The 27401-nt window shown below is 36.3% G+C and overlaps 1 protein-coding gene across 15 annotated transcripts in view; it reads right to left on the reverse strand.

Annotated features, from left to right (window-relative positions):
* CAB39L (calcium binding protein 39 like) overlaps window positions 1-27401 on the reverse strand; it is a 124887-nt gene that overhangs the window by 82606 nt on the left and 14880 nt on the right. For 5 of the 15 annotated variants that reach the window (XM_059144476.1, XM_059144480.1, XM_059144477.1 and 2 more), the window contains one exon: window positions 15387-15422. The exons of the other annotated variants lie outside the window; for them this stretch is intronic. The gene's annotated coding sequence lies outside the window, so the exon portion shown is untranslated. The remainder of the gene's footprint in view (window positions 1-15386; window positions 15423-27401) is intronic. 15 annotated transcript variants of the gene reach the window in all.

Here is a 27401-nt window from a genome sequence, read left to right on the forward strand (position 1 = left end):
GGAATAAAGCAAAGGAGAGAGAGTCAAAATGACATTGCATACCAACCTGGCCACCGGTTTAATCTGTCAGATTGAATTTCTTAGAAGCCATGTAAGCTGCATTTCAGGACCACCACTAAGGTGGGAGGAGAAAAGAGAGGAGAAAAATTTACCCACTGGCTTCACTTCCCATTGATCAAAGGCTTTCCCAAAAGGGCATTAATTCCCCTACACTTGAGTTTAACTCCACTGTACGTCCAGGTTGTACATGTGTGGGTCTTCCTTGAGGACACTGCAAAAAGCAAGGGGTTTACAGAATAGCAGGAATAAGGCTATGTATGATTATGCCTACACAAGAGTTTACATAGGGCTGAAATGAGGAAAGTGAATCCCAGAGGATATGCGATGATGTATGAGAGGTATCTGTAAAAACTGTGCAAATTTTCCCAGATCTGGACAGTGGAAGTCCTTTAAAGATATTTCCTGCATCCTTTTGATACAATTTCAGTAATCTTTGAATTGTTATTGCTTTCCAGTTCAACAGAATGTCCCAGCCTCACTTTGTATTTCCTCTGTCCTAGATCTGCAATGAGTCATGTCTCCAGGGAGCCCTAGAGCTTCATAGTGACGTTTGGGTATTGGGCACACTCACTGCTACAGACATGTCACTGCTTCTAGACCTTGCAGTGATGAAAGTTAGCAAATGAGTTTTAAAAAGTCATTAATTTACATTGATATTTCAATTCTAATTTACCATTACAGAGTTTCAACTCTATTTTTTTTTCAATTTTATACTCATCTTCTCTTACATAAAAATTTTGGTTCTAATAACACATCAACACAATGATGTGTTTATCTTTCAGTATACCTAATATAGATTCAAAATAGCAATGCCACAATCTCTAACAATAAAACTAATAAAAGAAGTTTAAATACTTCTTTGCAGTTAACTTCTAATTTAACTTGCAATGTACTGGTAAGCATATATGACTACCACTATCTTAGAGAGTTCTAATATCAAAATGTTGAATTAGTTTGCCTGTTGCAAAATCAAAACTTCTATTTTACATTGTTAATTCACAATTGAAAAATTTCCATAGAATGAGATTTTAATTGTTTTATTATTAGATGGAGACTTTAACAACCCATAAGTAATGCAGTTCCATGGAGCTGTCTCAGTTATGGAGAAAGCAGAGAGGAAAATTGAAAAGTGTAAATGATACATAGAGATCAAGCTATGGCCAAATGACATCATGGTACACTAATAAGCCATGATTCTACAGTAACTCAAATACAAAAATGTAGTGGAAAAATTATTTATCACTATATGTGATGGTATAACTATGCAGAATTCCAAATTACCTCCTCCACCTTAGCAGTCACTTTCATGTTATTGATACAGTAAGACTTAGAATCCATCTTGAAATGTATCTACTGCATCACTTCACTAATTCTAAGTATTGCAACTAGTTACAGAATTTTTTTAAGGCACCTTATCAAATTGATTAGTCCCCCCTATCAAGGGGTGCCTGGGTGGCTCAGTCAGTTAAGCATCTGCCTTTAGCCCAGGTCATGATGCTGGAGTCCTGGGATCCCAAGAAAGTCCCAGTAGAGCTCCTTGCTTGGCAGAGTCTGCTTTTCTCTCTCCCTCTGTCCCACCCCCCTTGCTCTCTTTCTGTGTCAAATAAATAAATAACATCTTTAAAAAATATGTATTAAAAATAAAGATTTATTTCTTTGACAGAGAGAGAGAAAGCACAAGTAGGGGGAGTGACAGAGGGAATGGAAGAAGCGGACTCCCCACTGAGCAGAGAGCCCAATGCAGGGCTTGATCCCCGGACCTGAGATCATGACCTGAGCCTAATACAGATCAACTGACTGAACCACTCAGGCACCCCAATAAATAAAATCTTTACAAAACACTGATTAGTCCATCAAAATAACACTGGTGGTTTAAAAAGTTTACTGTCAACAGTAACAATAATTGACACACTAAAAACTAGTTTATCATGTTCAAAAAAATCAAGATTCTAATATGTAAAATACTAAACACAAATATGTATTTTTATGACTGCTTGATTGGCAATTTACTGGTATCTATTAGACTAAATTATTGTTAATTTTATTTTATTAGTTTTATAGAGTTATTTATGTTTAATGAATATATTTGTTTTCACTTACATAGAAAAACTGAAGGAGAAAGTTAACTAAAACAATTGGACTGCAAGTGACAAACCCAATGCACATAAGTTTAGCAAAAAGGGAACTTAAGGATCATGTAACCAAAAGGCCTAGGATCAGAGCACAGCCCAGCCAGGGAAGTACCTACTGGGGAGAGGTGGGAGATGCTACTGAACATCCTAAAATCAGAGAACATCCTCTCTCTAATAAAGAAATAACTAGTCCAAAATGTCAACAGTGCCAAGGCTGAGAGACCCTGGATCAAAGCTAACTTCAGCCCAAGCTTAAACAATGTCATTGGAGCTCCTTCTCTCTTTGCATTGCTTTCTTCGGTGCTGCCTTCTTTCATAGTTGGGCTCTTCTTACACGGTGGCACAGATTACATGGCCTTGGTCCCCATCTCAAAAGAAGAGAAGCCCTTGGGCCTCTCTTTCAATAGCTACATCAAACCTGAAAAACGGCTTTGGTGCTGCTAGTTCAGGTAACCAACTATTAAGAACCATATGCATAAGAACCAGGTGCTCTTGTTAAACAGCTTGGCTTCAGAGTGTGTTAGCATCAGTGCAAAGATAGGTCTGATAGGCCTATAAGGCAGGACAAAAGAAAAGTGAGAATCTCACTATGAAAGAGCAACTTCAAGTCAAGAGTCATTAAGTCAAATGTTGGGTGAGATCTGCACCATGACTGAACTTCAAAGCATATGTAGCTGGATTCACTCAGCTTCATTTGTGTTTTATATAAAACCATTCCATAAAATGGGGTGCCTGGGTGGCTCAGTTAGTTAAGCAGCTGCATTCAGCTCAGGTCATGATCCTGGAGTCCTGGGATTGAGTCCCACCTCAGACTCCCTGCTCGGCTCCCTCTGACTTCTCCCCTTTCATGCCCGCTCTCTCTCTCTCTCTCTCATTCTCGTTCTCTCTCTCTCTCGCAAATAAATAAATAAAATCTTAAAAAAGAAAGAAAGAAGACATCTTATTAAAAAAAAAAAAATTCCAGGGGCGCCTAGGTGGCTCAGTGGGTTAAAGCCCCTGCCTTCAGCTTGGGTCATGGTCCCGGGGTCCTGGGATCGAGCCCTCCATTGGGCTCTCTGCTCAGCGGGGAGCCTGCTTCCCCCTCTCTCTGTCTGCCTCTCTGCCTACTTATGATCTCTTTCTCTGTCAAATAAATAAATAAAATCTTAAAAAAAAAATTCCATAAAATAGTTCAACCTGGCTGCTCAGCATCCACATTTATCCTTTTCCTACATCTGTATTTTCAACAATGGCCCTGCCTAACTTTGGGCAAGATTTCCAAATGTGACTAACAGTACACTCACCCTTGCTCAAACTTATTTACTGCTGCCAGCTCCAAAATCTCTGTTGAGTATAAATTTCTCAATCAAGTCTGAAGCAGCTCCTTAGGGTCTATCATCCTATGGCTCAATTGTAAATTTAATCTCCCCACACCAAGACATGTAATAAACAAGGCAAAGTAGAAAAAAAGACACCGCCAATAAAAACTCCTGCATGAAAAAAATGGAAGTAAAGAAACATCGATTCATAATATATATGATATTTTGCTGGACAGAAGAGTAGGCATCCCTGTCTGGGAGGGGAAATGAGTTCTTTAGTTACCAAATTGATTGCCCCTGATTCTAATCTCTAAACTCTTGGAGAATCTCCCCTATCAAATATCCCCCAAAATCACGATGAGAAGGTCATTGAGGATGGTTCCTGACTGGGAGCTTTCCTGCTTAAGCAGTCCACTTGTTTTGGAATCTCATGCAAGAGAATGGGAGTTTCTGGGGAATGGGAAATCATAAGCATTTGTTTCTCAGACTTGAATATTTCTGATAATACAACTGTCTTAGATTCTCTTTGACTTTAATCATTTTGCTGCTTGTTTTCTACTAACCAAAATCAACAACTGGTGAATCTGGACTTGTGATTTTTTTCTCTAACTGGCTTCTGGGCTCTGTGCATTACTCAAGCCTTCAGGTTAAACTGCTTCTTCCAAGCAAATGAGGGTAAACCTGTCCCCTTAGACCTAGGATGTATCCCAATAGACTGGTTTGTATTCTAGGGTTGACCATTACCTTTGCCCAAGGCAGAAGTAAAAGATGCTTGGGTCTTCAGCTTTCTCCAAGGTTCTGATTGTATCTTTTCTTTTTAATCATATCTTTCATGCCTTCTACTTGTATCTTCTCCTATGGATCTTTCATATCTTTCTCAACATTCTGTCTCCCTGTTTTTGCTCATACTAACTTAGCTCAGACCTGTGATCACACTAGGGAGATAAAAATCAAGGAACAGTGGGGTTGGAATTTAATATTCAAAAATTTCATCAGAGACTTTTTTTTTTTTTTAAAGAAAAGATAGGAGCCTAATGAAAACAGCAGTTTTAAATATGTTAAATGGTTAATAAGTACATAAATGCTACGATAAATATGACCCTGTACCTTAAAAAAGACCTGGCACTTGCTAATGAAGGTGATGGGTGTTAGAAGGGCTGCGTCTTGGGAGTTATTCTGAAACAGAGAGAACAGGGTTATCTGAAATCAGCTGGAAAGTTTTAACATCAAATGTGGATGGACAGGACTCATCACATGTGGTACACTGAGATTGCTGGCAGGTGTCTGAAGTGTGTGCATGTGGACATTTTGTGTATTCCTATGTGGCTTGGTTTAGCAGGGTGGTTTTTGCATTCATGTTGTACTGCTCACAAATGAAATGACACAAAAACAGACACGAAATGTGTATTATGCTCAAATTGCTCCCTAATATATCAATCACGTTGTAACACATTTGTTTAAAAATGATTGTTTTAGGAGAAATGACTATTACTTTTACCATTATAAAATGTATGTATATGTATATGCATATACATATATATGTGTTAGAGTATGCTAAAATGTACTATATACCTATTGTTGCAATTTTGCTAATTTGAGTAACTACAGATCTTTAGGGTTTTTTTAGTGGCATTGACTTCTCTCTTATTCTCACTTCTTTTCTTCACTTCTCATTCACCCTTTTGTTTCTGTTTTTCTCTATTCCTAAATACCACAATATATATACAAAATATTACAGCTACACTTTCAGGGAGCCTAGAAATTATATTTGATTTACTCTTTAATAGTCCTTGGCCTTCAATAAGGCCAATAAAGAAGCCCCAAAGCAAAGAACCTATTTAAAGTCTTTAGGAGCTTGTCATGCTACCCATACACCATAAATATTTCTAGTTCTTCCTTCTCTTAATTTCCATTTCGAACATTATTAATATTGTGGCCTTGCAAGTTGCTTAAAGATATTCAAATTGCTTTCATAAAAGCAGAATTTAGAGGAAATTATATAGGAGGAACACTGTAGATGTTGCACAGAGATGAAGCTTAATTGATAAAATAAAACACACATTACCTTAATTGATAAAATAAAACACACATCAAGTGCACAAATTGTGCACTTGAAACTAATGTAACACTGTATGTCAATTATACTTCAATAATAAGGTTTTTAAAAAACCACACCCACATTTCTAATTGTACACTAATTGCTAACCCTTAGCCAAATCTGGAAATCTTTAGAAGGTCTTCCAATTAACTTCAACAAAATTAAAAAAAACTCAGTTATTCTGATTCTTCTTATACTACTGTGCTGCGTATCTCATGTTCTTTCTTTTTTTTTAGGAAAGAGGAAGCTGAATAACAAGGTGACATCATTACTCCTACTGGTTGTATTTGCAAAACACCAGAGTAGTCTCTTAAAGCCGAGAAAGTCATGTTTTTTCTCACTTTTCCAGCACTACTCTGGCCCCCTGCTGGTACTGAGCTGCTGTGGCGCCTGCAATATTCAGCCCGAGCATTAAGTTCTATGATGCCAGTCCAAGGAATGACTGCTTTGTTTCCCTAATGCTAAGACAGTATCATCTACAGCTATAGCTATTTAGAAATAAATAGATGTACATATATAGCCTCCAAAGGCCTTTCTGTGATAAGCTATTCTGAATATTTTTCAGATATCAAGCGGCTAGTTTCATGACTATTGTCTCTTTGATATTAGGCAGCCCTAGATTTGAATGGAAACCGATTGTGTGTAAGTATCTGTCTTTAAACTGGAGATAATAGTGTACAGTTCCAGGACTGGCTGTGAGGATCAACTGAAGTAATATGCATATGTGCCTGGCATTTAGTTAAGCGCTAAATGTTAGACATTTCTCTACTCATGTAATTAAAAAAAAAACCAAACAGCCTTGAGCACATATTAAAAGTACATCAGTCCACTTGTGGTTGTCCTGTCACTACTCTGGAATGAGATAGATCCACTGGTGGACTCACAAGCAGTGTATCATCAACCTTGTTTGTTAAGCACTTAGTAGATACAAAGTGCTATACTAGGTACTCCAGAGATACACATACCCACATGCCAATAAACCATTAACTATGTGCTTAAGGACTTTTCAACTTGCCTTATCTACCAACCAGACCAAAATAATTCCACTAAAGGAATTCTGGATGCAGCATTTTAGAAAAGCATGGGATAGGGATAATAAAGAAACCCTGGACTTTAGCTTGCTTCGTGCCCAAGTCAATTAACATCTCGGAGCTTTGTTCTATATATTTAGGTAGGAATACTCCATCTATCTCTCACGGGTTTATGGAAATTTTATATTACACAGACACATTAAGTAAATAACTAGACAAATTAGTAAACTACGAAAGTAGTAAAATGGAATGGATTTAAAAAATAATTTTTTTTCTATGACTTAACCCTCAAATCAAACTAGAAAAACTTCCATTATTATTGGCTCCACCACAATAGTGCTAAAGGAACAAGGCAAAAAAAAAAAAAAAAATGTCTATCTCTTATCAGGTTATCTTAACCAAAAGATAGAGTTGAAGTGGTGGCAAAAGAAATGGGACCATTACCCAACTGACCTCAGTTAAAATTGCAACCATTCTCAAATGATCTAGAACCATAAATTTGAAACTAATAGTAAATTGCCAAGGAGATGCTCTATAAATTATTTCACATTTGATTAATCCATAACTTTTATTTTGACAAATAATTTTTGGAAAGTGTCTATGTGACACAAAATAGTTTTCATAATCACTTCAATTAATACTGTCAGTACTTTCAGGGTTGCTCTTAGCTTATATGATGCTTTGGTAAGAGTCAAAAAAAGCGACAGATGCAATCAAGCAGATGCAGAGATTAACCAGCAAATAGAACCTTCATGTAAAGAACAAGTAACCTGCCTTCCAGGCAGATGCAGCCCTGCACCAACCTGGCACATATTTTGGTAAGGGGAAGGGGGAATGTGAGCTGGATTTCAGGCCCTGCTCATTCTGCTGGCAGGGGTCTTTGGACTACAAAAACCATACAACTAAATGTAATAGCCCTAGATACTTTATAATGGCAAGGCTCTGTTACAACTTTCTATCATTTAAAGGTACAGGATTCAGGGGCACCTGGTTGGCTCAGTCAATAAAGCATATGACTCTTGATCTTAGGGTTGTAAGTTCAAGTCCCATGCTGGGGGCAGAGATTATTTAAAAATAAAATATTTTTTTAAAAATGCACGGGATTCATTCATCCAACCATCCGAGGGCAATATGGTCTATGAGGATATAGGTCAGAAAAGGGAATTTATATTCTAATAGGGAATATAATACATGTACCAAAAATAACTATAGTGTAAGACAAAAAGTTATGAATCAAAGAGGAAAAGACCAATGAAATTCCAAAAATATTCAGTTGAACCAAAAAATAGATATATTTTGAAGAATCAGAGAATGTTTCATAGAGAAAGTGGCAATAGAACTCAGTTGTGAATGATGGGTATGATTTGGTCATGTGGAAATAGGAACAGAGGATTAGGAAGTGCAAGACGTAAATAACAAACGCTTTAGTTCATCAGATAAAAATGCTATGTGAATGATAGTAGTAAAATAAAAGGAAAAACAGGTTGGAGTCAAATTATGGAGAGCCTTTAATAGTAGACTAATAAATTTAACTGTTAATTTGTGGACAAATGGGAGCCATGATGTGGCTCATAAACATAAACATTTTTATAAACATTTATGTTTCATAAACATGAATTTGGCGGTGTATAAGAAGAATCAAAAGGGTAGAGAAATGGTAAGTGATGAAATTAAAGGCAACTGCCAGTAGTCCAGGATGACAAAAAGATTATAAAATAGGAAAGGTAACTTAGTCCAGGTGACTTAGCAGGTGAACAAGAAGAATATGCGAGTATCAAAGACAATAGGTTTGGCAACTGAATAAATGTAAACGGTAATTAGGAAAAGAGTTAAGATGGCAACGAGTTTCCTTGTTTTCCATGTGAAAGAGTAGATGGTAATATCTTAAAAGAAATATGGGCCACAGGAGGAAAAAGAATAATAAAATAACCAGTTGCTTGATATATAGCAAGTCTGAAGTGCCAGCAAGACATCTGGATATAGATGCCTGTAGGCACTTGAACATACAGATCTAGAACTTGGGAGAGAAAACAGACCCAGAGCAATATATCTGGGGGTCACCCATTCTGCCAATGGAGTACAGGAGGGTCCAAAGAGAGCAAAGGACAGAACTTTAGGAAGCAGCTAGAGGGAGAGAGAGAAAAAGTAGCCAAGTAAAGGGACTAAAGAAATGCTGGTGGCTAGAGAGGGAAAGAATCAGAAAAATATACTATCCCTATGACCAGAAGAAGAGAACATCAGAAATGTGGAGTGTCCAACAATACCAAATACTGCAGAGTAGTGATTAATATCCTGCCTAAATATATCATCTAATTTCTAAGACCCTCTTTCAATTCTTAGAAAGCAGAAGTATTAGAGGAAAAAAGGATCTACAGAAAGCCACTCAAAACAAGGAAAGGGATCTCTTAAGAACTCATATTCCCCTAAAATACTAAAGATACAGGCCAATAGAGAGCCCAAACCCAAGTTGGGACCACCCAGTATACCACAGTACAGTAAGCATAAAGCAGGGAGAGCACTCCAAGGACTTTCCAGGGAGAGCAGTAATCCTTGGGAAACTGGTAGTATTGGCTCTGATCAGGTAGCATGGCTCCACTACCATGCCTAGAAACTAGATGAAATGCTATAGTCTTAGTAGTGCCAAGACATAGAACAGTCAGAGACAGAATCAGGAATGTAAGAGGTTAAGTGTTGGAGGCACAAGCATATAAGACTGTTTCCAGGTATCTGATAAGGAATGAAAGGAGAACTTGAAGGGCTAAAAAAAGGGGTTTTTGTTTTCCTTTTTTTTTTTTTTTTTTTAACTTTGAATTCTCAGTAGATTGAGTGGGACAGATAGGAGGGAGATGCAAGATGAGAAGAGGATAATTGATGGGGTGAGATTCTTGAACTCACAATGGAAGGATCAAGAATTTAAGTCAAAAGTTTAACATCCTCAAAGAATGCTACATGTTTTTCTGAAATGAGAAGGAAAGATAAAGTTTGAATAAAGAAACTGTCCAAGTAAAGATGAATGACGTTAGGGGGCACAAATTTGCCTTAATTTTCTCAGAAAAGAAGGACTCAAGGTCATCTGAAGAGAATGAGGGTAGAGTAATAGAATGTGCCTTTGAGCAGAGTAAAAACTGATCTTATCAAAAAAAAAAAATCATACAAATATAGTAAGAGTAAAAGCTAAAGGCTGTAATTCATGTATACCCAATTCCAAGTTTATTAGTTACAATCCATGTCTTTCCAAAAAATAGAACCACACTAAGTGAAATGCAGGTTATGATTTTCTTCCAATTTCTCAATTTAAGGAGTAACAAAGGATAAGGTAAGAAAGAATTAATGGAATCCTAAAATACAACATATAACCAGCATCATAACCAACAAAAATGGGCTTAGTGCTATAACCACTGTTAGATGGTAATAATTCTCGTATTTCTCTGCCCTTATTTGCTGGATCTGATTTCTGTTTTCTCCATAGTTGATATTTTTGTGAAAAGTTCTTGCTGGAATGAGTTAAGAACACAATATATCTTTTATTGAAAGAACAACCCCACCCTATTGAGCACTAATGCACATTCTCTCTTCTTCCAATTTTCCAAGTTTTTAAAACTCTCACTTTCTTACAAATTATCGAAATCAGAACTAATGAAAATGTTATGTTGGAAAGTCACATTCTAAACCTGTTATAAATCTTTAAAAGTATAATTTGTGAGCTGGTACTCTGGAGCCAAGAAGAAAAACAGCATTTAAAAAGAACACAGAAAGGAAAAAGAAAGAAGTAGACTAAGTAAAGGGACAGAAAGCTTTGAGTTATAAATTACTTGGTTTAAAATGTCAAGGGAGCAGCCATCCAAAAAAAAAAAAAATAATAAAATAAATAAATAAATAAATAAATAAAATCTAGCCATTTGCAATAACGTGGATGGAACTAGAGGGTATTATGCTAAGTGAAACAAGTCAATCAGAGAAAGACAATTATCATATGTTCTCACTCTCTCACTCATATGTGGAATTTAAGAAACAATACAGAGGATCACGGGGAAGGGGGGATAAAATAAAACAAGATGAAACCAGAGAGGGACACAAACCACAAGAGATTCCTAATCATAGGAAACAAACAGGGTTGCTGCAGGGGACCGGGTAGAGTGATGGGGTAACTGGGTGATAGACATTAAGTGGGGCATGTGATGTAATAAGCACTGGGTATAATACTGATGAATCACAGGCCTGTATCTCTGAAACCAGTAAAACATTATATTAATAATACATTATGTTAATTAACTGAATTTAAATTAAAAATGTAAAAATAAATAAAATGTCAAGGGAAACTAGTCTCAAATTATCTCTTTCTACGTGCTTATGAAGCATGTTAATAATGAAAAGTACTTTTAGCCAAGATATTTAATTTTCAGATTCAACCATGGCCATTTATGACAAACAAACATGTAGCATTTATAGTAAAACATATTCAGGTAATTTATCGAATGGAAAAATATCTATAAAATTAGTTCAGTAATTATAGGTCAATTCCATTACCATAACCCTTTAGACTTACAAGACATGATCTGGAGTAGGAAAAATAATTACAATCTGTTAATTACTATTAATTACAATATGTTAATAACATCTAATCAAAGAAAAATTTCTTTAATAAATGCAAACACAAAATTGCATCTTGTTTTACAAAACAAGCATTTATTGACTCCTTTAAAATCTATTTTTTTGCATTTTGATTTCAAAATAAATGCTAATTGTAGAAAAAAAATTCTATTTTACATGCTTCTCTATTGCTTAAAAAAATCTCCTGCCTTCCTTTTCTCTAATTCCACCTCCTAAAGTTAACTACTGTTGACAGTTTAGTTCTGTTCTTTCATTTTTTTCCAGACATCCACAGACATGATTTATTTGTTTAAATACAAACGTGGTTTTAAAAACTGGTTTCATACCATATATTATGCTTTATAAGTTATTTTTGTTTCTTAACAGTAGATCCTGGTTTCCTTACATGGCAGATTTAGCAGAAAGACCATTCTTTTTAAGAAGTTGCATGGTGTTCCTTAATATTGGTGTGCCACAATTTATTTAACCATTTCTTTGTATGTAGACAGGTTGATGCTGCTTCATTTTTTTCTTTCCTATTTTATAATCTTTTCAAAATTTATTCAGGGATAATTTAAGCATAAGTTAGGATCTAAAAATCATGATGCTAGTTCTCCTTTGAAAGAAGCTATGAAATGATCATCTAATAGTAATAAACTTTTTCTCATTTTAAAGAAAGATCTTGGCTTTTCATAGCTGATAAACATATACAAAAGTTGTCACTGTTTTCAATACAATGTCATATCAATAATTCAGAAGACTTAGACATGCAGCCAGTTTTCAAACTAACTGCACATTATAGCCTAATTCTCCACTATTACATTTAACAATTTTTATTGGTATTTTTACAAGTCTACTATAGTACCAAGCTCTCTAAAGAATTCAAAAGAACTCTGTGATAAAGGACCTGCCTTCAAGAAGCTTATGACTCTTGGGAAAAAAACACAACACAGTTATCTGTACGAAATAATTATACGTTTTTGAGAATAAAAAGACTGAACAAAATATAAAAGGAAGAGTAAATAATCAAGGGACCAAGTATCACAACCTAGAATACAGATATTACCTAGTGAGGAGGGAAAAGGTAACGGGTTAATGGAAGAAATGGGAATTTAGATGCACTTTGAAAAAGTACTAGGATTTAGATAGCAATATAGAAGGAGGGGGAAGATATTTCCAGCAAGGGGAAATGTTTTAGCAAAAACATGAAGACTGGAATGAAAGAAGAAGAAAAGGAAATGGGAAACAGAGCCAGGAAAAAAGGAGAAAAAGTCATGGTTAAGAGGAAAACATACAGGAAACGCTGTTCAGGAAATCCTCCAATAAACTATATCTCATTGGCCAGAAAAGGCTAAAATGGCTCCCCCTAAGTGCAAAAGAGCCTAGAAAAAAAATGAATATTTGGCATTTTTCAGCCTCAATCATGAGAAGAAGTCATGAAAGTGGGAGGTTTGGTATGACTTTTGCATAGATAATCAATAGTCTGCCACAAAAGTTAAGTAAAAAATACAGTATAGATATATAAATTAGTGAGCACAACTAAGCTTTTTGAATATATATTCCTAAATTTCAGAAATTAAATGGCTTCCTCAAAGATGTTTGCAAAGTTGTTTTTAAGTTCATACAAATTTGAACAAAATCCTTGAAATTAATATTCATCATTATCTATACAGCATTTTATAATATCAAAAAATGTTCATATATATATTCTTTACAAAAGCCTTGAAAAGAACAAGAAGGAAATATTATCATAGTAGCACCACTTTACAGATAAGAAATAGAAAACAAATTTATTAGTACAGCAGATTCAGATTTTAAAAATTGAAACTGAAAGGTTAAAAAGCTTGCCTTGGATGCCAGCTTGTTGGTGGAAACACCAGAGTTCAAATCCTCTGGCATTTCTACTAATATCAGCTATTGGTTTTATACAGCATTATAACTGAAATAACATTTGGCTTATTGTGATTTCAAAATTACTGTAATTTTGATCTTTTATATTTAAAAACATCTCCTTACTAGAGGAGATTATTTTGTGAAGATATGTGCACCAGAGGATATTTTCTAAATAGATGAGTTTATGAATAGTTTTAATTCATTTTTGGTTAACTCCCACAATCAAGAATTATCAAGAATTTTGGCATACATATTGCTTCAAAAGTTATTTTAATAACAATTTCTCTGGCAACAAAAGGGAATTCTTTCTTTCCCACAAATCAAAGTTCTTTATTTAGACTTCTTTTATTTTCATTATTATTCATTAATTCTATGTTCATATCTGCTCAACATTGCTTATTGTGCACTGTTATAAAATGATAACCTCACAATTCTTCATACTTTGGATATATTTTCTTTCTCTTTTGTTCTGACAGCAGGTACATGGAATTTATTCTGGGATATCACACATCTAGTGGACTGAATGTTTTTCCTGGGTGACTGGCTGGACCGAATGGTGATATTGTCTATCAAATACTTCTTTTTTTTTTTCATTTTCCATCTATAATAGTTATCACTTAATAATTCTCTTAGTTATAGCTGCCCCTTAGAAAGTTGCTTGATCTTAGTCTGCACTGGCTCCATGCCCAATTAACTATCATTGTCTCTCATCACCCTCTTAGTACACTGCGAATCATTTGGCATTTCTAACCACAAACGTTAGAAGAAATCTAATAATCTGGACTCTTCTGGGATTCTAGATCAGAAGCTTGTGAGAGTTCTTTGTAGTTGGAGAATGAATGAAAGTCAATCAGGTTCTGCAGTAACGGAAAGGAAAAATAACTGAGATGCTAATCATTTTCCTCATTTTTCTGATATACTTTTCTTTCTTCATAGCACTTGGGTCCGTTCTTGTGGACACATCTCCTCTGTCTTCTCCTGTGTTGAGTTAGGAAGAGTATACAGGTATTCCTGACCGGTGCCGCCATATTTGACTTTGTTGATGCCACACCTGAGTTTCAAAGGTTCCATTTCACACTGAGAAATGCGTAAAGGTTTGGGAGTGCTGCTGCGCGGCCACCAGTGTCTGCTGGGTGGTGGGGGGCGGGAAGAGAAAAGCCCTGGGGCTACAAGACCTGGCCCAGTGCCAGAAGCCAAGACTTGCTCAGAGTGTGTGGCCCAACACCTATTTTCTCTTATTTCTTAAAATTTATTTTCTTTCAAAAAAATTTATTTTGTTTCTTAGCTACTTAGTAAATTAGATGCAAATGGTGTTTCTATAAAATAGCAAGATCCTTGATTCAATTAAGGGGAAAAAAGAGCCTTGAATATTTCTTTTTTATTTTATTTATTTATTTATTTTTAAAGATTTTACTTATTTATTTGACAGAAAGAGATCACAAGCAGGCGGAGAGGCAGGCAGAGAGAGAGGAAGGGAAGCAGGAAGCTCTCTGCTCAGCAGAGAGCCCGATGTTGGGTTCGATCCCAGGACCCTGGGATCATGATCTGAGCCAAAGGCAGAGGCTTTAACCCACTGAGCCACCCAGGCGCCACTGAGCCTTGAATATTTCATGGAAAAAATCATTTTTCACAGATTTTTCCTCTCCAGAGTATTACTGTTTCTATTGATAAATACAGGAATGAAGAGAATACCTTAAAGTGTTCCTTGTAACTTTTTGGATATAAGCAGGTGATAATATTAAAAAAGCCATAAATTATTAAATGCTAAATAAATATATAGAGTTAAAAAATAAACCGAAATAACAATAAACATGTAACTGATAGTTACATAATGAAATACACATGGTGTCATGAATATTACCAGTTTATACAACCAATAGAAGATTTTGCAAATTGTCTTAAATTGCAACATACATGCAATATGTTGATATTTGGATATGTCGGCATCCTCAAGGTAATGTGCAAAATTTAAAGCTCAGTTCTCTTTCTTCTTTCCTCATACTTCCTCTGTCACCCCTATCCTCCAACTCGCTAAAATACAAAGGACCTTCAGTTACCTGAAGGGCTATGTATCCCTATCCAGTAAGTCCAAGACTGAGGCTGCCTGGGCCACCATTCTCTAAGTCTTTCCTTTTTTAAGTCCCTTGAGATCAGGCTCTCTGCTCAGCAGGGAGCCTGCTTCTCCCTTTCTCTCTGCCTGCCTCTCTGTCTACTTGTGATCTCTGTCTGTCAAATAAATAAATAAAATCTTTAAAAATAAAAAAATAAAATAAAAGAGACTCACAGATTCCTGACGCGGGCAGGTGGATGGATGGTGGTGCTATTGACAATAAGGAGGAAATAAAAGAAAACAGGTTTAGAGAAGTATACCAGGAGTTTGATTAAGTCCTTTGAGATGCACTTGATAATAAATCCAGTTCTTGAGTTCTTACCCAACATCCCAAAGTAACGAACATTTCTCAAGTGCTTTCTATGTCCCAGGTACCATGCTAGGTAGTTTCAACTACATTATCAATTCTCCTGAATGTTGTATGACACAATTCTACCCAGATACAGTCCTGTTAAAATAAATCTCCCCATTACTTCATTCTGCCTCTCATTATGAAGTCTGCACACCGTCCCATAAAGCTACTATGATAGGTGATTTAGATTGCTTCCTTTTGTCTATCATTAATAATGCCACACATATCCTTTAAGCAAGTCTTTGTATCCATTTCTGATAATTTTCTTAGTATAGATTATATGGTGATTTGGCCTTAAAGATCACTCTTCTGCCCAACTATTCATTCTCTTCCTCCCATGTCTTTAAGGTGAGGCATTACTGATCATGTACCACACTCCATCACCTACTTATTTCTGGACATCAGTTCCTAGTTCAGTTTTTAATATTTCTCTTGATCTAAACTGCAGTGTCTTGCTATCATTCCTTTGGCCGACAATCCATAGCTTCTTGCTTCACTTTCTCCCACCTTAAGCCTCTGACAGAATACCTAGAAAGGCAGCATGGTATAAATTAAAGATGGGAGTAGTTACTGTTAAATTAAGTCATAAATTTAGTGCAATTCCAGTATCACAAGAATCTGATCTGTAGCTCTAGTTCCAAATTACTTAGCAGAGGGTAAAATGATACGAGGAAAAAAATATGAAAAAATATAATTATGGATATACTTACAACTAAACCCATAACACTTTGATTTTCTATTTCAAATGCATAATTCAGAAGTCCAAAATATATTTTAATTGCAAAATAGAGTGCTGGTAAGTTAAGGCAAGAATAAAGGTCATTTAGGGCCATCACTTAATTCTTTTATTAAATATTCAGTGTTCTCAAAGAGACGTGTTTCTCCATTAAAAATTTCTATTTTGGGGGGCACCTGGGTGGCTCAGTTGGTGAAGTGTCTGCCTTTGCCTCAGGTTATGATCCGGGGTCCTGAGATCAAGTCCCGAGTTGGGCTCCCTGCTCAGCAGAGCCTGTTTCTCCCCCTTCCCCACTTGTACCCTCTCTCTGTCTCACACTCTCTCTCTCAAATAGATAACATTTTTTTTTTAAAAAGTTCTATTTTTTCTTTGAATATCCTAAGCCCCTCTTAGCTATAGTTTTAAATACTTTTTATATCTGACAAGGGGTTAAATCCAAAATATATATAGAATTCATTCAACTCAATAGCAAAAAACCCAAGCAATCCAATTAAAAAATGAACAGGGACCCCTGAGTGGTTCAGTTGGTTAAGCATCCGACTCTTGATCTCAGCTCAGGTCTTGATCCTGGAGCTGTGTGTTCAAGCCCGTGTTGGGCTCCATTTTGGGTGTAGAGCCTATTTTTTAAAAAATGGACAGAGGATCTGAATAGACATTTTTCAAAAGAAGACATACAGGGGAACCTGGTTGGCTCAGCTGGTTAAGCATCCAACTCTTGATTTAGGCTTGGGTCATGATTTTGGGATTGAACCCTGTTTCAGACTCTGCACTCAGCATGGAATCTGCTTATCTCTCCCCCTCTGCTCCTTCCCCTGCTCACTCACTCTTTCTCTCTCAATAATTAAATCTTAAAAATAAAGAAAAGACATACAGATAGCCAACAGACACATCTGAAGATACTCCACATCATTAATCATCAGGAAAATGCAAATCAAAACCACAAAGAGATATCACATCTTTCAGAATGGCTATCATCAAAAACACAAGAAAGAACTGTTGGCAAGAATGTAGAGAAATGGAAACCTTTATGCACGGTCAATAGGAATATAAATTAGTGCAGTCACTATGCAAAACAGTACAGACATTTCTTTAAAAGAGTTTAAAAAGAACTACCATATGATACAGCAATTCCACTTCTGGGTATTTATAAAAGGGAATGAAAACACGAATTTGAAAAAAAAAAAAGCAACCCCATGTTTATTGTGGCATTATTTACATAGCCAAGATAGAGAAACAACCTAAGTGCCCATCGATGGAAGAATGAATAAGGAAGATGTGATCTATATCTATATCTACTTATCTATCTATATATCATAATGGGATACTATTCATAAAAAAGAACGAAGTGTTGCCATTTGCAACAACATGGGTGGAACTTGAGGGCATTAAGCTAAGTGACATAAGTCAGGCAAAGAAAGACAAATACCATACAATCTCACTTATATGTGGAATTAAAAAAACAAAACAAAACCAAGCTCACAGATAAGAGAACAGATTGGTGGTTGCCAGAGTCAGGGGATGGGGGGAGCACAAAATGGGTGAGGAGACTCAAAAATACAAGCGTCTAGTTATAAAATAATTCATGAAGATACAATATACAGCATGGCAACTATAGTTAACTCTGTATTGCATATTTGGAAGTTGTTAAAAATCTTAGAAGATTTTTACATCTTACATAAATCTTAGAAGGCATCACAACAAGGAAAAATTTTTCTAACTATCTGTGGTGATGGATGTTAACTAGACTTACTATGGTGATGATTTTGTAAAATATAGAAACATCAAATCATTATACACCTTATGTTATATGTCAGTTTTAAAAAAAAAAAGCTTTTTTTTAGAATTCAAGCCCCTAAAGATAACTTGTCAAACTTCCCTTTGAAACTTTCTGTATCAAGACTAACAGAATAACTTATGTGGTTAAACTGTCTATACACATAAGTTTCATTCTGTCTCACAGCCCTTTAAACTATAGCTCACATACACATTCAATTCTCTGGATCCAAGTTATTTATTTGAAAATGATAGATTCATGGCTGAGTCAACCCCAACCTCCCATGAGAAGAACTAAGTTGTGATCTGCATTACATTAACATGGTTTCTGTGATATGAAAACATGAAAAACACATACAACACAGAATTTAGTTCTAATAACTGAGATTTAAAAATATTCAAAAACCCTGAAGAGAGGACGTCTAGCTCTCTAACTAGACAAGCACTTAACCAAATTAAGGTAAATGATCTCATGTGGCTTGAAGATAAGTCAAATTAACAAGCTCTTTGATTTAAATACAATTTGCTCAGCAAATTAACAAAATAAAGCACCTATTCCAATCAAATCAATGACATTTCTATATACTAGTGATAGAAACCTAGAACAGGGAAGTAAAATGTGATTTTATTTTAAAACTCTTAAATACCTGAGAATTAATTTAACTTGGGACTTCAATTAAGTCTAAGAAAATGATATAACCCACAGTTTTAAGTCAGTAAGTATTCATTCACTTAATTCTTTTAAGTTGTATTTTTTCCCCACTGAAAATTCATTTTTAAAAACTTAGGGACAGGGACGCCTGGGTGGCCCAGTTGATTAAGCATCTGCCTTCGGCTCAGGTCTTGATGTCAGGGTCCTGGGATGGAGCCTGGTTCTCCCTCTCCCTCTGCTCTTCTATCTGCTTGTGCTCACTCTTGTTCTCTCTCTCAAATAAATAAATAATATTAAAAAAAAAAGAAAAAGAAAAGATAGGATTTTTCATGGTACCAAGAGAAAGGGGGAGAAGAGAGTAAGGTAACTCAAATAATGTGAAACACTGTAAGTAATCTGAATACTATAAATTTAACTGTAACATCTACCACAGAAAACCAATAGATATGTATAACATTACCTAAAGAGATAAAATGGCTTCTAGGGCTGCATTACTTGCTTATAGCCTAACTGAAACTGTTAATGATGAATCCTGGACTCTTGGGTGGCTCAGTCGGTTACGCGGCTGCCTTCGGCTCAGGTCATGATCCCAGGATTCTGGGATCGAGCCCTCCATCAGGCTCTCTGCTCAGCGGAGAACCTGTTTCTCCCTCTCCCGCTGCCTACCTCTCTGCCTACTTGTGTTCTGTCTGTCAAATAAGTAAATACAATCTTTAAAAATATATATATAAAAGATGAATGCATCATTCAGAGGAGACACTGGTTAGCCACTCAAACATATGCTGAGAGGAAAAGGTTAAATTTGGCAAGGCTGATTCATTCTAGGAGAGTTGTCTCGTACCTGGTATTTCTGCTATATAGTAAGGTTAGTATAGAGATGGCTGCCCAAGCTATCTTTGCCTGATGTCATTAAATAGCTTAATCCTAATTAATAAATCCTGTTGTTCAATATTTAGATGGTCACATCTATTCCCTCCGTTTTCATAGAATCCCCTGGTGCATCCACATTTGATATTCATTCTGCCACTATAAGTTAAATTTTTGAGAATTTTTAATAAGTGGGATCAAATACTGTATATTCTTTTTTGTCTGGCTTCTTCTATGTATTATAATTGTTCTGAGATTCCTCCTCTTTGTCAAGAGTACAGCTGAGTAGTATTGCACTAAAAGGATATACCATAACTTGGTTATTCATCTTCCTGTTGATAACCACTTTGGAAAAACCTGGCAGCTTCTTAAAATGTACAACACCCACCTACCACATGATACAACTATTTCACTCCTACATATTTATCAAGAAAAAAGACAGCATATGTCCATATAAAGACCTGTAGATGAATATTCATGGTATTTTTATCTGTAGTAGCTCAAAATTGGAAACAGCCCATTTCCATCCATATGTGAATGAATAAATAAGTGAATTGTGGTAAATCCATAAAATGACATATTACTCAGCAATAAAAAGGAATAAACTGTGGTATATTCAACATAGATGAATCTCAAAATGCTAGGCTGAGTAAAGGAAGACAAAAAATGAGTACTTACTTCTTGTCTTCTGTTCATTTTGTTTTTTCTTTTCCCTCATTTCATTGTTTTCCTTCTCTGGTTTAAAAAAGAAACACTCTAAGGGTGCCTGACTGGCTCTGTTGGTAGAGCATGTGACCCTTGATCTTGGGATTGTAAATTCAAGCCCTATGTTGGGTGTAGAGATTACTTAAAAATAAAATCTTAAAAAAAAAAACCACTCTTATTTGTCTTCTTCCATTGGTTACATTTAAAATGTTTTTACCTTTGGTTCACATAGCACATGGACCTTAGAATACTGAAATTCCAATCAATCCCTGATGTACATGGCACAGTGGGCCATGTAAATGGTCCATGTACAGTACAATATTGTAGTTCTGCCTTGCTTGTTAACAACAAATTATTACAGTAGTGCCCGGTTACCTGTGGGGGTTATGTTCCAAGACCCCCAGTTAAAGTCCTAAAGACACAGATAGTACTGGACCCTATATGTATGTACCATATATATTACATATAGAGAGAGCTCATACACAAACACACACACCCTTGAACAACACGGAGCTTGGAGAATGCAGTTGAAAATCCATGTGTGACTTCTGACTTGCCAAAATCTTTCCTTCCCTATTATTGACTGGAAACCTTATTGATAACATAAAGAGTCAGTTAACACATATTTTATATATTACAGGTGTTATATACTGTATTCTGTATACTGTATAAAGTGAGCTAGAAAAAATATTGCTAAGAAAATCGTAAGTTAGAGCAAACACATTTACTGTACCGTACAAAACCTGCAGTTGAAACCCATGCTGTTCAGGGGTCAATGTACTATATTTTTTCTATACATATATACCTACCTATGATAAAGTTTAATTTCTATATTAGGAACAATAAGATATTAATACTTCTGGTTCTGAAATAGAATAATTATAATAATATATTAAAAGTTATGTGAATGTGATGTCTTTATCTCTCAAAATATCTTATTGGGCTATATTCACGTCTCTTCTTGCAATGATGTGAGATAATAAAATGCCTACATAATCAGACAAAGTGAGGTGAATGATATAGGTATTGTGATATAGTTATGCCATTAGTGACCTTCTGATGATACATCAGGAGGAGGACCATCTGCTTTTAGACTATGGCTGAACAAGGGTAAGTGAAACCACAGATTAAGAGATCACTACTATAAGGGTGCCTGGCTGGCTCAGTCAGTGGAGCGTGAAACTCTTGATCATGGTGTTATGAGTTTGAGCCCCATGCTGGGTACAGAGACTACTAAAAATAAAAATCTTTTAATAAAGGTGGGGGGGGGGCGACTATATTATTATTACTATTTTCTTCCACCAATGTTGGCTTAGCTTCACTCATGTTTTCTTTATTTTCTATTTCTTCTTTTATTTCACACCTACCTTTTTGGACCATTTTCCTTTTTGAAATACACCATTTAGAACAGTATATTTTAAAGTGTGGGGTGTGACCTACTGGTCTCTCTATGCTTGGCATTCTATACCTGGACAACCGTAAGATGTATTTCTCTTTATTTACCCTGACTGAGATTCACTGGGTTCCTTAAATCTGACAACTGTGTCTTTTATCAATTCTGGCAAAACTTTAAAGGCAACTACAAATATTGCCTCATCCCTATTTCATATTAGGGTTTTTTTTTTTTTTTGGGAACTCTTGATTAGATCATCTCACAGTCTTTTATTTTCAATAACATTTTTCTCTATGGATGGTCTTCTATGTAGTCTCCTCTTTTTTTTTTTCCATTTTTATTTTTTAATAAACACATAATGTATTTTTATCCCCAGGGGTACAGGTCTGTGAATTGCCAGGTTTACACACTTCACAGCACTCACCATAGCATATACCTTCCCCAATGTCCATAACCCCACCCAACCTTCTCCCGACACCCCTCCCCCAAGTAAACCTCAGTTTGTTTTGTGAGATTAAGAGTCACTTATGCTTTGTCTCCCTCCCGATCCCATCTTGTTTCATTTATTCTTCTCCTATCCTCCTAACCCTCATGCTGCATCTCCACTTCCTCATATCAGGGAGATCATATGATAGTTGTCTTTCTCTGATTGACTTATTTCACTAAGCATGATACCCTATAGTTCCATCCACGTCATGACAGATGCCAAGATTACATTTCTTTGATGGCTGCATAGTATTCCACTGTGTATATATATACCACATCTTCTTTATCGATTCATCTGTTGATGGACATCTAGGTTCTTTCCATAGTTTGGCTATTGTAGACATTGCTGCTATAAACGTTCGGGTGCACATGCCCCTTCGGATCACTACGTTTGTATCTTTAAGGTAAACACCCAGTAGTGCAATTGCTGGGTCATAGGGTAGTTCTATTATCAACTTTTTGAGGAAACTCCATGCTGTTTTCCAGAGTGGTTGCACCAGCTTGCATTCCCACCAACAGTGTAGGAGGGTTCCTCTTTCTCCTCATCCTCGCCAGCATCTGTCATTTCCTGACTTGTTAATTTTAGCCATTCTGACTGGTGTGAGGTGGTATCATTGTGGTTTTGATTTGTATTTCCCTGATGCCGAGTGATATGGAGCAGTTTTTCATGTGTCTGTTGGCCATCTGGATGTCTTCTTTGCAGAAATGTCTGTTCATGTCCTCTGCCCATTTCTTGATTGGATTATTTGTTCTTTGGGTGTTGAGTTTGAGAAGTTCTTTATAGATTTTGGACACTAACCCTTTATCTGATATGTCTTTGCAAATATCTTCTCCCATCCTGTCAGTTGTCTTTTGGTTTTGTTAACTGTTTCCTTGGCTGTGCTAAAGCTTTTGATCTTGATGAGATCCCAATAGTTCATTTTTGCCCTTGCTTCCCTTGCCTTTGGTGATGTTCCTAGGAAGACTTTGCTGTGGCTAAGGTCGAACAGGTTGCTGCCTGTGTTCTCCTCAAGGATTTTGATGGTTTCTTTTCTCACACTGAGTCCTTCATCCATTTTGAGTCTATTTTTGAGTGTGGTATATGGAAATGGTCCAATTTCATTTTACTGCATGTGGCCGTCCAATTTTCCCAACACCATTTATTGAAGAGGCTGTCTTTTTTCCATTGGACATTCTTTCCTGCTTTGTCAAAGATTAGTTGACCATAGAGTTGAGGCTCTATTTCTGGGCTCTCTATTCTGTTCCATTGATCTATGTGTCTGTTTTTGTGCCAGTACCATGCTGTCTTGATGATGACAGCTTTGCAATAGAGCTTGAAGTCCGGAATTGTGATGCCACCAACTTTGGCTTTCTTTTTCAATATTCCTTTGGCTATTTGAGGTCTATTCTGGTTCCATGTAAATTTTAGGATTATTTGTTCCATTTCTTTGAAAAAATGCATGGGACTTTGATAGGGATTGCATTAAATGTATGGATTGCTTTAGGTAGCATAGACATTTTCACAATATTTGTTCTTCCAATCCAGAAGCATGGAACATTTTTCCATTTCTTTTTGCCTTCCTCATTTTCTTTCATGAGTACTTTATAGTTTTCTGAGTATAGATTCTTAGCCTCTTTGGTTAGGTTTATTCCTAGGTATCTTATAGTTTTGGCTGCAATTGTAAATGGGATTGACTACTTAATTTCCCTTTCTTCTGTCTTGTTGTTGGTGTAGAGAAATGCAACTGATTTCTGTGCATTGATTTTATATCCTGACACTTTACTAAATTCCTGTACAAGTTCTAGCAGTTTTGGAGTGGAGGCTTTTGGGTTTTCCACATATAGTTATCATATCATCTGCAAAAAGTGATAGTTTGACTTCTTCTTTGCTGATTTGGATGCCTTTAATTTCCTTTTGTTGTCTGATTGCTGAGGCTAGGACTTCTAGTACTATGTTGAATAGCAGCGGTGATAATGGACATCCCTGTCATGTTCCTGACCTTAGCAGAAAAGCTTTCAATTTTTCTCCATTGAGAATGATATTTGCGGTGGGTTTTTCATAGATGGCTTTGATGATATTGAGGTATGTGCCCTCTATCCCTACACTTTGAAGAGCTTTGATCAGGAAGGGATGCTGTACTTTGTGAAATGCTTTTTCAGCATCTATTGAGAGTATCATATGGTTCTTGTTCTTTCTTTTATTAATGTGTTGTATCGCATTGATTGATTTGCGGATGTTGAACCAAACTTGCAGCCCTGGAATAAATCCCACTTGGTCGTGGTGAATAATCCTTTTAATGTACTGTTGAATCCTATTGGCTAGTATTTTGGTGAGAATTTTTGCATCTGTGTTCATCAAGGATATTGGTCTATAATTCTCTTTTTTGATGGGACCCTTGTCTGGTTTTGGGATCAAGGTGATGCTGGCCTCATAAAATGAGTTTGGAAGTTTTCCCTCTATTTCTATTTTTTGGAACAGTTTCAGGAGAATAGGAATTAGTTATTCTTTAAATGTTTGGTAGAATTCCCCTGGGAAGCCATCTGGCCCTGGGCTTTTGTTTGGAGATTTTTTTTTCTTTTTTAAGATTTTATTTATTTATTTGACAGAGCGAGATCACAAGTAGGCATAGAGGCAGGCTGAGAGAGAGAGAGAGAGAGAGGAGGAAGCAGGCTCCCTGCTGAGCAGAAAGCCCCATGCGGGACTCGATCCCAGGACCCTGAGATCATGACCTGAGCCGAAGGCAGTAGCTTAACCCACTGAGCCACCCAGGTGCCCACTGTTGTGTATTCTTTATCATTTGTTTCCATGAATTTTTTCAATTCTTCTTTAATTTCCTGGTTGATCTGTTCATTCTTTAGAAGGATGCTGTTTAGTCTCCATGTATTTGGGTTCTTTCCAAATTTCCTCTTGTGACTGAGTTCTAGCTTCAGAGCATTGTGGTCTGCAAATATGCAGGGAATGATCCCAATCATTTGATACTGGTTGAGACCTGATTTATGACCCAGGATGTGATCTATTCTGGAGAATATTCCATGTGCACTAGAGAAGAACGTGTAGTCTGTTGCTTTGGGATGAAATATTCTGAATATATTTGTGATGTCCATCTGCTCCAGGGTGTGATTTAAGGCCTTTAGTTCCTTGTTGATCTTTTGCTTGGATGATCTGTCCATTTCAGTGAGGGGAATGTTAAAGTCCCCTACTATTATTGTATTATTGCTGATGTGTTTCTTTGATTTTGTTATTAATTGGTTTATATAGTGGGCTGCTCCCACGTTAGGGGCATAGATATTTAAAATTGTTAGATCTTCTTGTTGGACAGAGCCTTTGAGTATGATATAGTGTCCTTCCTCATCTCTTATGGTCTTTGGCTTAAAATCTAATTGATCTGATATAAGGACTGCCACCCCAGCTTTCTTCTGATGTCCATAAGCATGGTACATTGTTTTCCACCCCCTCACTTTAAATCTGGAGGTGTCTTCGGGTCTAAAATAAGTTTTTTGTAGGCAGCATATTGATGGGTTTTGGTTTTTTATCCACTCTGATACCCTGTGTCTTTTGATTGGGGCATTTAGCCCATTAACATTCAGGGTAACTATTGAGAGATATGAATTTAGTGCCATTGTATTGCCTTTAAGGTGACTGTTACTGTATATTGTCTCTGTTCCTTTCTGATCTACTACTTTAAGGCTCTCTCTTTGCTTAGAGGACCCCTTTCAATATTTCCTGTAGAGCTGGTTTGGTATTTGCAAATTCTTTCAGTTTTTGTTTGTCCTGGAAGCTTTTTATCTTTCCTTCCATTTTCAATGATAGCCTAGCTGGATATAGTATTCTTGGCTGCATATTTTTCTCGTCCAGTGCTCTAAATATATCATGCCAGTTCTTTCTGGCCTGCCAGGTCTCTGTGGATAATTCTGCTGCCAATCTAATATTTTTACCATTGTATGTTACAGACTTCTTTTCCCGGGCTGCTTTCAGGATTTTCTCTTTGTCGCTAAGACTTGTAAATTTTACTATTAGATGACGGGGTGTGGATCTATTCTTGTTGATTTTGAGGGGGGTTCTCTGCACCTCCTTGATTTTGATGCTTGTTCCCTTTGCCATATTAGGGAAATTTTCCCCAATAATTCTCTCCAGTATACCTTCTGCTCCCCTCTCTCTTTCTTCTTCTTCTGGAATCCCAATTATTCTCATGTTGTTTCATCTTATTGTGTCACTTATCTCTCGAATTCCCGCCTCGTGATCCAGTAGCTGTTTGTCTCTCTTTTGCTCAGCTTCTTTATTCTCTGTCATTTGGTATTCTATATCACTAATTCTTTCTTCTGACTCATTTATCCTAGCAGTAAGAGCCTCCATTTTTTATTGCATTCATTAAAAGCTTTTTTGATTTGAACTTGGTTAGATTTTAGTTCTTTTATTTCTCCAGAAAGTGCTTTTATCTCTCCAGAGAGGGTTTCTCTAATATCTTCCGTGCCTTTTTCAAGCCTGGCTAGAACCTTGAGAATTGTCATTCTGAACTCTAGAGCTGACATATTACCAATGTCTGTATTGATTAGGTCCCTAGCCTTTGGTACTGCCTCTTGTTCTTTTTTTTTTTTTTTTTTGTGGTGAGTTTTTCCACCTTGTCATTTTGTCCAGATAAGAGTATATGAAGAAACAAATAAAATACTAAAAGGGAGGCAAAGACCCCAAGAAAATGTGCTTTAACCAAATCAGAAGAGACCCCAAATCATGTTGGGGAGAGAGGGGATAAAAAGAAGTTCAGGAAAAAAAAATTTTTAAAAAGGAAACAAATAAAGAAAATATAAAAAAGAGAAAAAATATATATATATTAGATAAACTAGTTAAAAATGTTAAAAATTAAAAAGATAAAAGTTAAAAAAATTTAGAAGAAAAAAATAAAATTAAAAAAAAATTAAATTGGGCGCCTGGGTGGCTCAGTGGGTTAAGCCGCTGCCTTCGGCTCAGGTCATGATCTCAGGGTCCTGGGATCGAGTCCCGCATCGGGTTCTCTGCTCAGCAGGGAGCCTGCTTCCTCCTCTCTCTCTCTGCCTGCCTCTCTGCCTACTTGTAATCTCTCTCTATCAAATAAATAAATAAAATCTTTAAAAAAAAATTAAATTAACAGCAAGACTGAAGAATCATGGGGAGAAAGTCATGAGTTCCGTGCTTTGCTTTCTCCTCCTCTGGAATTCTGCTGCAATCCTTGGTAAGTGAACTTGGTCTTGGCTGGATTTCTTGTTGATCT

Source organism: Mustela lutreola, chromosome 13 (genome assembly GCF_030435805.1).
Source record: "Mustela lutreola isolate mMusLut2 chromosome 13, mMusLut2.pri, whole genome shotgun sequence".
Taxonomy (NCBI): Eukaryota; Metazoa; Chordata; class Mammalia; order Carnivora; family Mustelidae; genus Mustela; species Mustela lutreola.